The 18,706-nt window shown below is 38.6% G+C and overlaps 1 long non-coding RNA gene across 2 annotated transcripts in view; it reads right to left on the bottom strand.

Annotated features, from left to right (window-relative positions):
* The window catches only part of LOC127965434 (uncharacterized), a 42,086-nt gene that overhangs the window by 7,297 nt on the left and 16,083 nt on the right, over positions 1 to 18,706 (bottom strand). The gene's annotated exons all lie outside the window — the stretch shown is intronic.

Raw genomic sequence — 18,706 nt, 5'->3', positions numbered from 1 at the left:
CTGTATATTAATTTTTCAAATAAAAATAATCACATAATATATATTTTTTTATATTATCAATATACAACCCTTATTAATAATATGATTTAAAAAATATTAATTGATAGATTTAATATTTAAATAAATAATATGTGACCCTGGACCACAAGTCACACAGGCATATTAGTAGCAATAGCCAACAAAACACTGATCAATAAATCACAAACCAAATAAATCATTGACTAATAATCAAAACACAATACAATAAATCATATAGTACTATTTAAAAATATTATCAATAATTAAGCATTATTATTATTATCATTTTAAAATATTTATTTAATAATTTATTAATATATAAAATGTGATATTTCATATAATATATGAACATATATAACGCTATATTTTTTAAACAATAAAAAAATAGCGAAGTAAATAATAAAAAATAAATAATAAGGTATAGATCAAATAACCAGATCGTTATTTAGTGTGCTTCTCTGAAAGCCTCCCTGGTTAACAGTGCAGATATAAGCCAACTGTGATCTCTGTCGTGACATCTTACAAATTAAGCACAATTAAAAGTTCAAGCTCTCCCAGATGTCACTCACTTTCCCTTCACATGTCTCTATTTACCAAAAACAATCTGAGGGCTAGAGAGGGTGACAGGAGCTATTCTTCCACTGAAAACAGGTGTTTCACCTCCAATTGCTGTGAAAAACCTCACTCCAGCACACTCTGACATTTGTGTGTGTGTGAGTGTTTGTGTGTGTGTAAACTATGTCCAGTGTAGCTGTTATCATGCCATTGAGGCCCTGCAGAGAAGGATACGTGCCCCCACCCAACACACAAACTTTACTTTACCTCACTTTTACCTCCATCAACATTTACTAAAGGATCTTAACATAATAAAGGGAACCTGGAGAACTAATCCTCAGAAATCTGCTTTCCTCTCCTGCCTGTTCCTTCAGGCAATACAGCACGAGAAAAAACTTCATTTGAATTCTTAAACTGTACAAACTGTGAATGAGCTCCTTTTAACTGCAAATGTCATTACATCTCCATTTCCAGGGGAGAGCAGTGGGGGGAAAAGGCTCTCTCACATTCATGACAAACCCTTTTAAATAGGGCACAATGGGGCAAGGGGGCTGATGACCCCCCCCCCCCCCCCCCCCCCAAAGGAAGGGGCCATAATATCAAATGCATTTACCTGGCAGTTATGTTTCGAATGGAGGTCTTTGCTCTTACTCCACAAAACAAATATACACACACTTGAGAGGTGGTGACCTTTTAGAGCACAATTGTACCACTGTTCCTTAAAGGATTTAAAGGGATAGTTCACCTTAATATGAAAATTCTGTCATAATTTGCTCAAAATCATGTATATTTCTGAAAATGTATGACTGACTTTCTTCTGTGGAACATAAAAAAGATAGATTGATAGTTTTTTTTTTTTTTTTTTGAAATGACTTCTACAAAATATCTAAATATCTACAGTAAGCCCTTCAGGTTTAGAATGACACAAGAGTGATTAAATGATCACAGAGTATTCATTTTGGAATGAACTGTCCCATTAACGTACGAATTGTGTCATGTTTAAATAAACAAAAATAGTGGAAACTCTCTGAAATGTACATGGCATTTTGTTTCACTGCTGAAAGTCTTTATTCTTAAGAAATGAATAAAGACTGACGTATTGTCAGAATGACTCGTGAGGAGTGTGTCTGTCTGCATTCACAAACAGCAGTGAGAAGCATTGAACATGACATAAGAGAAATCTTGACAATCCTGAAAGCCGCAGAACACAAGCACAACATCTTGCGGGAAACCAGCCAAACCAAACATGGCATATGGCAGCCATTAAAGTGATCCGGCATCAGAGCCGACTTCAGCCATTAAAAAAGCCACACACAGTATTTCTGCTTGATCATGTCACTTTAGCAGATCTAATTGGCTGCGTTCTGTCCATGTTTCACAGCAACAGTAAACCACACTACCCAGCCGGTCTCTTTCATCTCAGCAGAATTACATTAGCGCAGCTGTGTTCGACAGAGGCCGCAACACATCATGACAGCTACAACACTCGGAATGATTAGAAAAGCAATAAATCCCAGCATCCACGAGCCGTGCATTAGCACATTATGATATTTAAAATCACAGCCTCATCACTGTCAGCGGTCAGAAAGCATTTGAATATAAAGGTGAGGATTCTGAAAAGGATGAAATGTGAAATTCGAGGCTCAGATTTTCCGATAGCCCATTCTCTGAGCTACGTTGTGAATTAGCAGGTGCTAGCAGGCAGCCAGTAGCAGAGACGACTAGCGCTGCATTGATATTCCCTGAGTGTGCGTCCATTCACGACTTCACTCTGTTCACCCGGGTAGCGTTCGGATCAAAGGAAACTTTCCTCGAAGCACATCTGATCAAACTCAGCCATTCCTCACTCAAATACACAGCCACATTTGTATTCCCACAGTGCATTCTGCTCAAAGATGCTATTTACAGTGCTACAAGAAGCAGTCCACTGTTACATGTGTATTGAAGTGAACCAACATAATTGTATGTATTAAAAACAACGATTGTTTGTACTTTGACTCGTTTTTAGATCTAAATTACCATATAGCCAGTTATTAAGTATCCACAGCATAATCCCACCTTGGTTATACATCTTTTTCCTGTTCACAGAACCATCTACATTGACTTGTGATGAAACTACTGACGTGGGGTTGGGGGGCACAAGCCCTCTGAATAGTGCAAACACGCACACACACACACACGCACATTTGACTACCACTGTGTCGGGCACAAAAAAGGAGAAAAAAATGGCAAAGATTAACTTATTGAGGTCTCCATTGCCATAGCAACACAGAATAGTTTTGATGCGTCTCCCTTCACAGTCAATGAGGTTTGAACGTATCACGGAGCAGATAGCTTTTCTGTGGCTTGCTACTAAGGGGGCTATTTAATGCAGATACTGCTGTGCGTCTGAGCACAGATGGCTGAATACTCGAGCATGGCCACTTTGAAGAGAGCTCCCGTCCACATTTTCAGGGGGCCGCTTTGCAACATTGATCTGAAAGGGGGGAACGGTTGTTAATAATGAATAAATCAACAATGGGGAGAATAGCCCAGGCAGAAGCAGTTAAAATGGAATAGCGTATGACTCTGGAGTGATGCAGCGGATTAAAACATGATCGTTGTCATCGCTCGCCATACGATTAGGCCGTCGTGATATGACACACCAGAATCAAGTAAATATGGGTTTGGGAGAGATTCTAATCAAGCGGACATCATCTTAATTGAGCTGTCAGTCAAACTGAATACTGCTGTTCTACTTTCGTCTTGGCATATTACTGTATTACTCATGGATGCGTGCTTGTACTGGACAGCGTAACGGCTTCGTTTAGTCACTCTGGCGTGGAGGAACACGCTGCTGGTTTGGGCCATTCAAAAACCTCACTGTCACAAAATCATAGCTGAATTTTTTATTTCCTCTTTTTGCAGTTTATTTTTTTAATATTTTATGAGGAGAGAGAAATACAAGAAAAAAATCCTTCACATTTTTGAGTAAACAACGTGCTCATTAACATGGCAATTTTCTCAGCAGGAATATGAAAAGTTGTGCAAAATACACTCCATTTGCAAAAACACTTCCGTCCTCACAAAAATTTAATTACGCAGTAGGACACGAGCCATTCAGTGCCCACCGGCAACACCAAGATGAAACAGACAGACTCTAAGCATATATACTAAACACAGCAAACACCTGCCCTCGCTGAAAATCCCCACACCTGTGAATGTTGCTGTGTGAACATCCATGTTTGACACGTTTACCGCAGTTGTTCATACAGGCACCTGAAGATATCGTTGACCCTGTGGCAGTGCCGCCACCCCTTTCCTGTCACCCAGGCCTATCCCCCTGACGCTGAAGGACGTGGCAGACAGGTGAGTGTAAACAATTCATCACTACTGTGACACCTCCACATCTGCCAGGCACAACAGGGCCAGGGAAGCTGTCAGTCACCTTCGCCAGCCTAACTCCCCTCAGCCTCACTGGAGCAGGACCACTATTACAAGCAGATGTTTCCTTTTATGAAAGCCGCATGCAAGACTTTCAGACACCTTGGAGACCTGGGAGATAATACCAAATATCGTGATTGCATAGATTTACACAAAATATCCACAAAAATAAAGTAAGAACTACAATGTATAACATGTTTTGTTTGAATATACTGTTTCTTAGATAGCAGATAAAGTATCTTGAGTTAGGGTGGTGTCATTTGTGTGTGTGTTTGTGGAAATGAAAAAAAAAAAGAATATATATATATATCATTTATATCATTGTGTAGGTATAGTTCAGCCAAAAATATACAATTTATTCAACATTAATAAAATAAATATATATATATATATATATATATATATATATATATATATATATATATATATATATATTTATTTTATTAATGTTGAATAAATTGTATATTTTTGGCTGAACTATACCTACACAATGATATAAATGATTCAAAAATATTAAATAATAAATGGAACTCATCAAGTAACATTCAGTTTGTCTAGAACTTCAGTGGATCAGTGGGCGGTTGTATCTCTGAAAGACATCCACCTCTGCTTGATATGAAAAGCTCTCAATTACAAGTGTCACTTAGTGATGGCCGCCATTGTCTAAATCAACATACAGGCCTGGAGGGAAAAGCACCTACAGTGCTGGAACCGTGGCAGGGTGGTATTTTCATACGAATGAGGCTGACTACCAGGTGATGAGTGTCAGACCCTCAAGTGGCCCATTGTCACACAGAACAAGGACAATATGAAGCCGAGTTGTTTCGTGCCCTCTCCAGCAGGGGCTGGGATCATGTGTGACCACAGCCATCCATCACCCAAGCTTTAACCGCAGGACTGTGTCACCCCATGTACATGTACTGACCCCAAACCCCTTAAATACACACTGATATAAAATAAGCAAACTAATACAATTACAGGACAATTACAGATATACATCATCCAGCTGAAACATTTGCCAACTTAATTAATTCGGCATATTTTAATGTGGCTTTTTATCAACCACACATAGTGGCACAACTCAAACAAGATCACCTACTTAAGTGCCATACCTCAGATTAACAAAACCATCAGCATCAACGTCTTACAGGTTGAGAAACAGGCTCAAGAGCAAATACTCACAGGGGACTCAATAACAATGCTGGGGTCCTGGTGGGTCACAAAGCCCATCGAGGCCTTTTGTTTCTAGAGGGGGGCTTGCATGACAATCGAAGACTGACAGGCAGCGCAGGGGGTCATAGGAACCTGGGACAAGGCCGTATTGTTCCTCTCCCTGTGCACAAGGTGCACCTCCTTCATACCGACAGGAAACAGAGACCCGACTAAGAATAATCTGGGCAGGCCAGAGGGTTTTCAAACCAAATTACAACTGAAAAAAGACCTTCATTTAACAGTAGAGCTTACCTGTTGTGGTTGGGGTGGAGTGTGGAGGAAGGACAGAATGAGGCAGGGAGTAAGGGAGAAAGAAACAAAAAGATAGAGAAAGCCACCGTGTGAATTAACCCGCCATTTTCCTACTCTTTAAAAGGTAATAATTATGGAAGCAGCTGGAAACTTTTGGGGCTAGAATTAAGAGCTAAAAGCATAGCTCCCATTTGATTTCTGCTTGTTCTGCCGTGAACGGCCATTGGCTGGCCAGCAGAGTGGTTTTAGTGGTTGCAAGGGGACTGCGCTTCTTTTTGGGTTTTTTTTTTTTTAAGGCTCTTTTTTTTTTTTTTTTTTTTTAACACATACAAATTGAAGCAAAAGGAAAGACATGTAAATGTTGTGACATATGGAGAGAACTGCGAGTAAACAGAGGTAGGTGAAAATTGGGCAGGGTGGGGTAAAATCCCCTCAGGTAACAGGGGCAAAGATACCCCTCCCCTTTTTTGGGAAATTCGCCCCCTTTTCAACAAGCTCGACAAAATAGCAATTGCGCATACAAAAAGGTAGCCCACGCAGTTGGCATAGATGGTGACTGTCTGATTATTAACATGAAAGCCAGAGATAACAAGGTAACAACCATGGCCAGAAAACACAAAAGAGCCTCTAATACCTGGATGTTTACAGTTATTCACATCTACAGAGAGTCCTTTCCTTCTGCTTTACTCTGGACAATAGATGAAATGGCCTTTTTAACATGTCAAGAGCAGCGGTGAGGATTTCCACTACTAAACTGCTAAGGGCTTGACCTGAGTCCAGGTTTTCTTTAGACTGCTGGGAGGTTGGATGGCACACTTGGTTAAGACATGGGAAGCCAGACCAAATTAACCTACAAGTCGGGCCATTGGCCAAAGACTGCAGCTGCAGAAGTACAGGTGTCTCCATCAGGGTTGTGCACCATTCAGAATTAAATTCAGAATGCCTTGAATTTGATAGCAAATTGGACGTAGAATTGCCATTTTAACTAGAAAAGCTTCCACGTATCAAAGTTTAGGCTGTTCAGACAGAGACAGCAATGATAATTTTGCACAATCCTAGATAAGATTTGTTTCACAGCAAACTTACACTTGACAGAACAATCTAAAGTATGCGTTAACCAAGAAAGACAAAAGCATGCATTCTAATACGAATGCAATTAAGTGTACTGACATTAACATAATTAATGGATCAGATTCAATAACATGGTATTTTGGGGCAGACAATATCTGGCAGTCATTTTGCAACTGCCAGACCTTTAGAGAAATTTCTTTCATATGAATAATTTGTTTAAGCCAGAGACTTTCCATATTGAAATACTTTCCATCGTACTCACAGTTTGACAAATCCACTTTCAAAAGCTGTGCTTGCCTCATTTCATAAGTTAGCCACAATGCTAATCTCAAACTTGTGGAACTGGGCAAAAGCAGAGCCAAGTAAGGTGATTGGCTTGGCATTAAGACCCTGATTATTCCAACATTTATGCAATTTTATGCTCCACAAATGCTATTTGATCCAAAGGTACGGTTTCTTCTAATATCTCTCCAAAACTGAGATATAATGTGGATAGTAGTGGATAGTAGTTAAGACTTCTCTACCATTCCTGAAGTAAATTTTGGTCTTCTTGTGTGAAGCCGTCGGTGAAAAATTTTGGGTGCAGTATTTGATGAAACTTTTGAAATTTGAGAGGCAAATAAATTTAGTTGTGAAATCCTGATTTTTTTTCAGCTAACACTATTATCAAAAGTAAAGACATTTTTTTTCTTTTAAAAAATGTGAAAAAGTAATACATTTATTCATTTCTTCAAGGCTAGATTACTGCAATTATCTCTACGTTGGGATTAGTCGTGCAGCAATGTCGCAATTACAATTAGTACAAATTGTGACAGCTAGACTTTTGATGCGTGCAAAAAACGAAATGATATCACGCCAATTTTACGTTATTTACACTGGTTGCCAGTGCATTATAGAGTGGAGTTTAAACTTTTACTTTTTGTTTACAAATCTTAAGATGGCCTGGCTCCACCCTGCTCTGTCATCCATCTAGATCACTCCGGTCATCAAATCAGAGACTCCTGTCTATCCCGAAGTCAAAATTGAAGTGTAGGGGGGGCCGTGCCCTCTCTGTAGTTGCCCATAGATTTCTAATGACTTACCCATTTCAATTAGAGTGGCCTCATCGTTACTTGTTTTTAAATCCAAGTTAAAAACATTTTTGTTTGATAAGGCATTAAACACATGCTGATGCACTATTCCATTGTATTTTATTATCAAATTGGTGAAGCATTTATTTTACTTATTTTATTTTATATTATATTTTATTCAAATCTATATTTGTACTGTGGGTTTATTGTAGTTAGTTTATGATTTTTTTATTAATACTGTAAAGTACATTGGACAATGTTAATTGTATTTAATTGTGCTATATAAATAAATTGCCATTGCCATAGTGTAAATGCCTTCATGGTCTTCTAAGATCACTATTCTTAAATTAAAAACAGAATCCTGTCTTTTAAATCCCCATCTGCTGAGGGTAGCATATAGTAAAGGGGTAATAACAGACCCATCTGTTAATGATTTTCCACAAAATAAATTTTTTCACAAAGTAAACTTTTTTATTGTTTAGATTTAGAACTGGTGAAGCCTGATTTGTTAAATGCTTTAGTTTCTCAGTCATGGAATAAGAAATGCTTATTTTTTATAGTTTTGGCTACCTTTAAATTCCACAGAATATCTTTCGAGGATTTGGTGTGGATACATTAGCCGAATAATGAAAAAGGCCTGTGGCAATACTGTCATAGGTTAAAATCCAGGTAAATCAGATATTGCATCAGGAGTTGCTCTCTCTTTCTATGGCTCCCAAATATACTTAAATTTTCATCTCACCACAAATGTAAAGTTTTGAGTGGAATACTCATTGTTATTTTAATCTAACAGCTTAGTTTAGTTCAATTTGCATGTGTGTTTTTTTTTTTTTTTTTTTTTTTTTTTTTTTTTTTAGCAAGTGCTTTCATCCAAAGCTAATGATCTCTACATGTAAATGCCAGACATAACCAGAATGTTGTGCAGAACTGTTGTGGTCAAAAAATGAGATGAGTATTATTATCCTTCTTAGCACAGTGGTTGGTTGATACATGAGTAGGTGGCCCTTCACTCTGATTATGAATGTTTTGGACCCTGTTTACACCTATAGTTAGCACTGACCACTTGAGATTGGACCACTCAAGATGGATATTAATACTAGATGGAAATTGGCATAAACCACTAGGATGTTTTTACAAACCTGTTATTCAACATTTGAAAGCGAATTTTGGGCAGTTTTACCACCACATAGTGCTTGTAATCTAAACAACTGAACCACATATGCACACACAGTCCATTTTGAAAAGGTTTGACCATTTCGTATGTTTAACTATCGTGTGGCCTTGTATGTGATTAGGATAATTACCATTACAATCAAGCTTGATTTCGTTAACATAAGAACTGAGCCAACATTCTCAATTTGTATGTGCATTTTATGTATTTTTTTAATTGGACTGTACTTGTCTCTGTCTCTTGCCAGAATAAACCTCAAAAAAGATGCCTAGATTAAGTATGTCGTTTATTGGGTATAGCCACAGCTAAACGTTAAACAGAATGACTCATGGGAAAGCATAAAAATAAGTCTGCTATTCTAGAGAGGGATGCCACATCTGCAGGTCATCGGAAGAAAGAAGCACCGGTGAGCTCTGAGATAAAAGATAAAGATGACAGAGCTCTTTAGTGCCCTGTTAAAAAGTAAAGAGAACAAGATGCCACTCATCCTCACCAGGCCAGATTCATTTGCTTAATGGCACACAGCTTGAGTAGGGCCAGCTCCCCTAATAATGATCTAACAGTGCAACAAGGCGAGAACTAAGATATGGAAATATTGAAATTCATATAGGCAGGCTGAAAGCATCTCAGCATTGATCTAGTCTCAGCATGGGTAAAAAGCAGCGCTCCTTTAATCAGGGCAGGCCAGGAGCCTTTGGCTACACAGAGGTCCCTCTCAAGATAAGCCTGTCCTACAGCACAGCTAGCTGAGATGAGGGGGAGAGAGAGAGTGAAGCCTGGGGGCCTGAGCAGAGAGGAGAACCAGGACTGAATCTCAAATCAACTCATTATTCCCTACCTGCTGCACCTTTGTCGTGCATGGAGAGTGCTTCTGAATTCAAGCACCACTGCAGGATCAGGGTTACTGTATTTATTTATTTATTTTTTTTTTTTATTAACCAGGGACCCAATTTGATGTTCTTTGTGTTCTGTGTCAGTGTTATTAATCATGTATTTTCGGAATGGATAAAATATACTACTTCTGCGAGGATCGTTTTGACATTTTCTTAAATAAAAGTCATTTTGATATTTTTTTGTTAGACAAATTCCAAATGTCAAAATGGTGATACAACTATCCTTCTATCATAATGTGGGGGGGGGGGGGGGCTCATTAAAGGAGTTCTGGTAATATAATGTCATGTGGCGCAACTCCCCAATGAGGGAAGAAATTTTAATGTGTATTATTAATTGACGATATACAATTTGCAATTTACACTATACATTTTGCATTTTTTTTTACATAATAGTTTTAAATAATAAATGATGATTTTAAAATTAAGCTGTTTTTAAGTAGTCAGCGGATAGATTTTATTCTTGCAGCGAAAAACTCAAAACCATATAAAAACCTAAATGAATACAACTGGCCTACATTTTTATTTGAACTTGACACACGTTAAACTATATTTTCTCCATTTTAAAAGATTTTTATATGGCATTGACCTCTGTGCCCTTGCAAATCTCTGTTAGTTTGCACTAGGCCTAATTGTTCTATCTGTTCCCCATATGACCCTTCCTATTTCTTTTTTTCCCTCTGCGTGTGTGCAAATGAAGTTTTCACCCTGGCAGTCGCACTTTTAATTAAATCAAAACAAAAGGTGCAAAGGCTGTTGATCGTCAAGACAGGAGGAAAGATTTACAGAATGCAATGAATATCAATGTGTGATGAATGACTGGTTTGCCCCAGCTGTCATCCAAATGAACGTGAATATTCAACTCTTTCCCCTCCACTTAGCTTGCATTTAGCTCTGATGATATTTCATTAGCTTGTCCCATGGTGCTACGAAACGATAAGTGATCCGCGGAAAGCTGTTTCGCTTTCATGTTTATTCTAAAACAATACTTACTGCATTCTGCCATGCATTTCCTTTTCTTTCTCATTTTTGGCGTACATGCCCACAACCAGCACGGATCAAAGTGCGTGTCATTTTGGTGAGTGTTTTAATTTGTATTGAACCCGATTAGCCGAACAGGCCTGCCACTCTGGGACAGAGGGGTTGGTGTCCCTACAACTTTGAATTGTAATATATGTGGTGCTCTGGTATCCAGAGTTTCACTACACATGGAAAAAGTAGTTTCATCAGATATCATATTGTGAGATGGTATTAGTTAATTTCACCTTTTTGCAGTGACTCTTATGAACCAATTCTTTTTTTTTTTTCAGTGAGTGAAACAGAGTTTAGAATCAGTGGCATGTATTGTATCTATATCTATATCTATATCTATATATATTTTGTCTAGATCTATGAGTTATATAGACATCTATGTTTCACAGATGCAATGTCTGCTTGAAAGAGCAGCAAACTGTCTTCTTTCCCTTTTTCCTTCACCTTCACCTGATCTTAGACTATCCGCTCCACCACACCAATGTCAACACATCCTTTTCATGTCAAGACAGATTGGTGTGTTAGCCCGATGCTAAGCCTTGCATTTCAATCATTGCTTTCCCATTCCTGCACCACATATTGATTTTGATGAAAACAACTTGCTAATCCAAATAAACAACATGTCAGTGAGCCATTCAAGCTAACAGAAATATTAGCACAGCATGATCCCTTGGCTGGGCAAGCCCAGGGTCTACCAGAGCTCCTGACCTGGCAGGGGGCTGCAGTGGAGGGTAGGGGCAGTTGTGTGTGAGTGTGTTTGAGGGGGATGCTTTTGCATGAACATCAAACCAGCAGTCGCGGTACATTCCACTTCATTTATGCACTACGATTCAATGACTGTCAAATTTGCACATACATTTCTTGGAAATCTTTTTTCAAGCTGTGAATTCAATTCACAGCCGCCTGAAATAAAGGGATAGTTCACCCAAAAAAGAAAATTCTGTCATCATTATACTCACTCTCTCAATGTTATTCCAGACTTCCTTTCCTCTGTGCAAAAGAATAGATATTCTGAGGAATGTCTCATTGGTTTTTGCCATTACAATAAGAGTCAATAAGGTAAAAAAAAAAAAAAAAAAAAGCCCTGGACTATTCACTTTTATTGTATGGGCACAAAATATTTATTTGTTTTCCACATTATAACTAATCTCATACAGGTTTAAAACAACATGAATTTAAGTAAACAATGAAATAATTTTTAATTTTTAATTCCTCTACTATACTCCTACACTGAAATAAAGCTGAGCCAAAACTAGCCTGATTTGGCCACTCATTGCCATCTCACAACAACATTAACTGTGATAGACCTACATAACCCTCACTGCTAGATTTATTTTAATAATTATAGAATTATAGAATAAATTTTAAGTCTAGACGTTGAGGGCCTCCCAGAAGCCCTAAGCTGCCCTAGTGACCCCTGGGCTGGTTCCACTCACTGCTGCGGGGGAGCGTGTCAGCTTGGGGGCCATCTCGATCACCCCAGCATGCCATGGGGCAGGCAAGGCTCTGCACAGCATGGCCAAGAGAGCGTCCGTGCCGGTTTTAAGGTCATGCTAATTGCCACACTCTTCCGTCATGCCGTCACTTAGCGGCAGAGGCTGCATTCAGAGCATGGTGCAGGTGTTGGGTGCCCTTTAAACCTTTAATTAAATATTACTGTAAAAGGTTAATGCAGAGAGCCAGGTATTACATCCTGTAATGAGCGTGCAACCGCACAAAATCTATTTGAGTCTGTTAACATGTGAAGGATTGACCTGATGGTTATTTTATCAAACAAAACGGCGAGTCCGAATATTTCTGCTATTGTGTGATATTCAACTGCATTATTTAAAACTACGGGTTTAATCTAATATGCAAAACCCAGTTTGAATAACCTATATGCTGCACAATTAGTTCAAACATTCCCAGCTCAAACGTGTCAACTGGAGCATTTGTGTGATTAAGACTAAATATTTTTGTCACTATATAAAGAACAACTGTCACCTTTTGACAATCTAATCAGGATTTTGAACGACCCTTGATAATGAGACCCATCTGCCGGTGGCTTATAATGATGCAAGCAAGGAAAAAAAAAAAGTATACAAATGCAATGCAACTTCTTTCATTTTAAGCTGAAAAGAGACTTTAATAATTAAGTACATATTTAAAATGTGACAGAAAGCAATGTCACACAATTATGATTTACCAAACCTTCAAAAGGACCATCAATTGCAGACTAAGCAAAGAGAGGAGAGACAAAAATGTAGTATGTGAGTGAGGAATGATTTGGAAATGTGGCCAACAATTCTTACATTTTTAGATTCCATCCAGCCACAAATCAACTCGATGGTGCGTACTGTGGAAATATTTGGACATATTAGCAAAATATGTCTCTGCCCGAATTCTAAGCTGCGATATGAGACTTTATAAATATTTGCAGAGGAAATTTTACAGTGTCTGTTATAGGAAAACACAGCTGTGATGGAAGAGCATGTATGATTGGTATGACATTAGGTTTCAACACACAATTAACATAAATTACCCTAATTAACAACCTTTTTTTTATTTGGCCAAAAAATACTTGAGTCCTGTTGTCAAATCAGCTGATAAACCTTAGTAGTTTCAGTAAAGCATGTTTCTAATAAATTCAAGGTGTAGATCACCAAAAAAAAAAAAAAGTTATTACATTTATTTAGTCATCATTGTTGTTTAAAACTTGAATAACTTGAATTTATCCGGGAGTCATAAAAAAAAAAAAAAAAAAAAATATATATATATATATATATATATATATATATATATATATATATATATAAATGAAGTCAAATGCTGTTTTTGAGTTTTAGAATATGAAACATTCTTCAAAATATTTTAATTTGTTGGTGGCATGAAGGTAAGTAAATAATTACAGAATTTTCATTTTTGGGGTGAATTAAACCTCAGCTTTTCAAATTCACAATGTTAGGATTAAGATAGAAATTATGTTAATTAAGTTATTAAACCACTAAATTAAATTCATAAGCCATATTAATATGCTCAGAATTTATTAAACTCTTTTTTTCTCTCTCTTTGGAAAGGCATAATCATCAGCATCTTAGCACAGGGTATTCAGTATGCTTCAAGCATCTGGAAGCGTCAGCCATTTTCATATGGTATTTTCATATTATATTTCAGCAAGGCAGAATAATCTAACTTAACATAAGAACGGTCCTCCTCTCTGGTGCACTGCATTGCCCCCTGCTGTGGTTTTGTTGTTTCTAGTTTTGTTAAATAATTAATTCTTCCTCACAATTCCTTCCATAATCTATAGCTCACCATAACCAGGAGTAACTGTGCCAGATTCTTATCCATGACAATAAAATATAGACGCTGTGTGAGCAGTAGTGTTGAATAGTACAAAGTATACAAATGTTAGCGCCTTCATCTTAATTTTTGAGTTCTCTTTTGTGGCTTTTGGTTTTTCGAGGGTTCTTTTGTGGCCCAGTAGATCAGGGCATGAGGAACCCAGTAATTGAATTCTCTTACCATCCTTCTCCCAGCCCAACCTCCGGACCACAGCTTCTCTCAGTCTCTTGTTTTCTTTTCAAGCCTGTATTTGCCTTCTCCCTCGTTCTCTTTCTCTATCTCTGTCTGGGCTGAGGCTGGGCTGAGCTGCCTCCCCGTGGTGAGGGTTGAATCCAGGGGCCACCTGCAGCAGCCGCCGCTAGCGCAGCCAGACGCCGTCGGCCCCGTTTGATATCTGTGCGGCAGCCACCCCAGCCACATTTACGCCCACGCACCAGCCGCAGAAACCACCAGCTAATGTGGGATATCAAACAAGAGTCGCCTTCTCTTTCTCGCCCGCTTTTTTGTCTCACTCTATCTCTCTTCAGCCTTCATTCTCTCTTTCTCCTTCTCTTTTTCCGGGGGTTTGAATTTGGAGTATGTTTAAGCCGCCACACCAGCCGAGCTCAGGCCCTTTCAGAGGCACAGCTTGGGCTCCCCGTCTGGCCCATGGCCTCTCTATTACACTGGCTTTTGTTAGCGGCGGCCCAGCCAAACAGGACCAGCCATCGGCCGCCATTTTCACCACCACCTGAGAAGAGATGAGAAACCGGGGAAACACACACTCGCGCACACAATGAAATGAGCCGCTTTTTTCAAGTGAGCTCCTCAGGGAAGCCAAAGCGAAGATGAAAAGAGAGTAAGGAGGGACGAAGAATAAAACAGAAAAGACTACTATACACGTCTTACCAAATGCTAACAATGGCATGCAAAATTAAAAAGAAATGAAAAGGCATTCTTCCTACTGCAACATGTTACCCATGTGTGACCGTACGAGCCCCCTCCTCCCCCGCCACTCTATATATGTTAACAGTAAGTGACTGAATTGAAAAGCTTGGAAATATAGTTTGGTCACGTCTGACAACGTTTATATTTTTCAGAGCGAGGACGCTACATTCATGCAGGGATTCTAGCAGGCACCCCAGGAAGACTGCGATAATTAAATGAATTGACTAAAAGGATGCAATGAATATCCCCGCACAGCATCAGGTTAAAGTCGATAAAATTGAAGTCCAATCTAAAGAGTTTCGAATCAATTTACTTGAACAGTAGAACGCACATCAACTGACACTGTGCTTCATTTCGGTTTGCGATGTATATGTACTACGCATGGTTATCCAGCCATTAGCCGCAGTGCATTCTCTATGAAGGCCGATTTCTTAAATAAACACAAAAAGCAACAATAACAGCACAGCGTTTAGTTTAAGATGCTATTCATTCGACAACCGACAACAGAATAAAAACACTATCAGGGTCCTCGACAATACACAGACGTGTGGGTATGCTCCTCGGCCTATTACACATAAACAAAAACATCAACACGCTAAAAAATAAACAATGAACAAGTGCTATGTGTACAAACACCAACTTACAAAGACACTTACACACCAGAGTAAACGCGCACACACACCTGAGGAACATGTGGTGCTAAACTTAAGCTAATTAAGTGACAGACAATTGCACTCAGGGGAGACATTCCTAGGAATCACTATCAACAACTGGATCAACATGGCAGAGAAGAGAAGGTGTTTATTAGCCAGTTGTTCGTACTTTGCGTCGCACTAAAGTGTTAAAATGGCTCATTTCGGAGAGGTGTCATGAGGAATGTTTGATATTAGATTCAAGAGGGGTTTAAGTGGAATAATAATTATATTAAAGGTACAGTTTACCCAAAAATAAAAATGTTGTTATTCCAAACCTTTATGGCTTTATTTTATTTTATTTCAGGTGAATACGAAAAAAGATATTTTAACGAATTATGGTAACAAAACAGTTTTGGTTACAATTGTAAGCTTTCATTGTATGGTTAAAAAACACTTTTATCATTTATCAAAATATCTTCTTTCATGTTCCACAGTAGAAAAAAAAAATCATACAGGTTTGGAACTATGAGTAAATGAAGACTGAATGATCATTTCTGGGTGAAAAACCCTTTCAACTCTATCAAACCTTGCAAATCTAGAAATAGATAAAAATACATTTTGTATCTGCAAACAGCTCGATTTCAATGTTTTGGACATGTATAACTATTAACAATATTTGGATTTGTGACTTTTTTAATAAGTTTACATCATAAATATACAGTTTATGATTTATCTCCTGTCTGATTGTAAGAGTATATTTTTTTATACAAAAAAATGCAGTTAATATTGCCTTTTTCAATCTGTTACCCAGTGTATTTTCAGGTTGTAGATTGAACAATCATGCTTAACATGTAATTTTGTAAATGTTGTAACTGGGGGAAAAAGGAAGCTAGACATTATCTGATGTGTGAAAGTAGAATATAATTCTGTCAAAGCGGGAAAAGTAAACATACACTGACATCATCAAACATTAGCGCCAGAGATTTAAGGAGGCATCCAGATATCAAATGCCTGTCAAATCTGTTAAGATCTGCAAACGTCTGATAAAAGCACACACTTCTGTTGCTAAAAAAAGTCTATCAAAAACAATAAATGTTCATTCTGCTGCTATCTCCCGGATAGATCCCAGATAGATGCAGATCCATTGTGCTACACAGGAGGAGTTTGGAACGCTCTGTGGTTCTGGCTCTAATGGCTAGTCGTTAGTAATGCTCAATGATTATCATTAGGAAAACTCGTGGCTGAGTGTGGAAAAGCATATTATAATACACACCAGGCTGGGTGAAATACAGAATAAGGCACAAATGTCTCACAAAGGAACTTAATGTTTTATAGACATAAAGATAAAGTATTTGATGGATATCTATGGAAGGTGTTTGACATTTTCTGTAGCCCACAATGGGTTGTTAGAGAGCGAACAATGAAGAGCCCTCTCTGAGTGCTGTGTTCCAGTCACTTCACCTTGAACAAGCATGCGAATGTGCTCTCTATTGTTGCAGACTGTCTTTAAACGCTGTGAAAACCCTAAACTGTCCCACTAAAAGCCCATTACTAAGACATGGCCATGGCAAAATGGATGAAATTCTAAGATAATGTGTAAAGGGATGTAGATTGTAGCACAGGAAGTGTTTAAGCCTGGCATTCTACATATGTAACAGTCTTGTTTTGGTTACAGACATTATCAGTGTCATTGTAGAATATTTCAAATGTCCATTTGAAGAACATTGAGATTATTAATCTGCTATGTTATGAGTCGATTCTTTCACGGGTTCATGCACGTGTGGCTTTTCATGTCAATGCTTAACAAAATAGTGCTAGCATAACTAAACAACGTAGGTTTAAACTAGAAAGAACATGCAGCAGTTTAGAGCATGTCAATTTTTCCTAGGGTCTGCAAAGGTTAAACTCAAGTGGCTGGTAACAACTCTATTATGTGGTGAGTCTCTGGTTGGCAAACAGAAGCGTTGCATGTAAAACTGCAGTGGAGGCCTGTCCCTGGAGACCCTTGTGCACAGCAGGTTAACCTGTCAGTGCTTTTTTAAGGCCTGATTGCTAAGACCCCTGTAGCTCGAGGTAAACTGACAATTTTCCATCAGCAGGGAGGTTGGCTTTATTAGTGATAGGGTGAAAAAAAAAGTAAATTCGAACGCAAAGGGTATTGTTCCCTCCAATGGAGGATTAACATATGAGAGGTTCGATCAATTAGCTTGACGCTAAGAAACACATGAGCCTGGCTAATGAAGAGACATTAAAAAAACTGAATGTGCAGACCTTAAAGAACAAAACATGGTAAGCATGTTTGCAATTGATACATTCCGGTTAGTTCAACTGAAAAGGTAATTCAGGGATTATGAACTTGCACGGAAATCATAACTAAATAACTGGTTGTTAATGATAACACAGTTTTCATTTTTGTCTGAACTATGCCTTTGACTCAAGGTCACTGTTTTGCACATAGAGAAGTGTTAGCATATGATGGATGTGAATTGTTGATGAGGCACCAAGCAATGAATAATTCAAGCACACACACACACACACACACATTTATATGTGTGTGTGTGTTCATACACGTCCATAAGTCCATAAGTCATTGAAGTAGTGGCTGACCCTAATAAGAAAACGTTGACACGGGAGGCTGGGGGTAGCTTGCTGACAGCATGGGAGCCATTTAATCTAGCCCTTGATTAACTCATCGTCTGTCCACTTGTCCTACAGACATGTGCTAACATGTCATAATCGTCATAATTCTCATCAGCCTCCACTCGCTCCCCAGCTTCCTGATTAGGGACCTTTTCCCAGAAGGCCCCTGGTTAAAGCTTAATAATTCCCCTTAGCCTCACCCCAGTGTACCGTGGGCCCTTCAATTAAATACAGAATATCTAGCACACGCATACTGACTCAGGATGGACCCTACCTCCAGCTATATGCCATGCTGACAAGCTGCACTGTTCTTCGGTTTGCAGCAATTAGTGCCCTCTTATCAAACCCCTGGCACAGAGTGTGCTCTCCAAATGTGCTTGCTTGTTTTATTTTGTGAAGTGCCACCACAGCGCTTTGTGGACGGGGAGGAGGGATTTGTGCGGCACCGAATTCGGCATTAAAAACACAGCTTGTTGCTCGCTGCAC

Source organism: Carassius gibelio, chromosome B9, assembly GCF_023724105.1.
Source record: "Carassius gibelio isolate Cgi1373 ecotype wild population from Czech Republic chromosome B9, carGib1.2-hapl.c, whole genome shotgun sequence".
In the NCBI taxonomy this organism is placed as follows: Eukaryota; Metazoa; Chordata; class Actinopteri; order Cypriniformes; family Cyprinidae; genus Carassius; species Carassius gibelio.
Note: the sequence above shows the minus strand (reverse complement) of the source record. Positions and strands in the feature narration are given on the sequence as shown.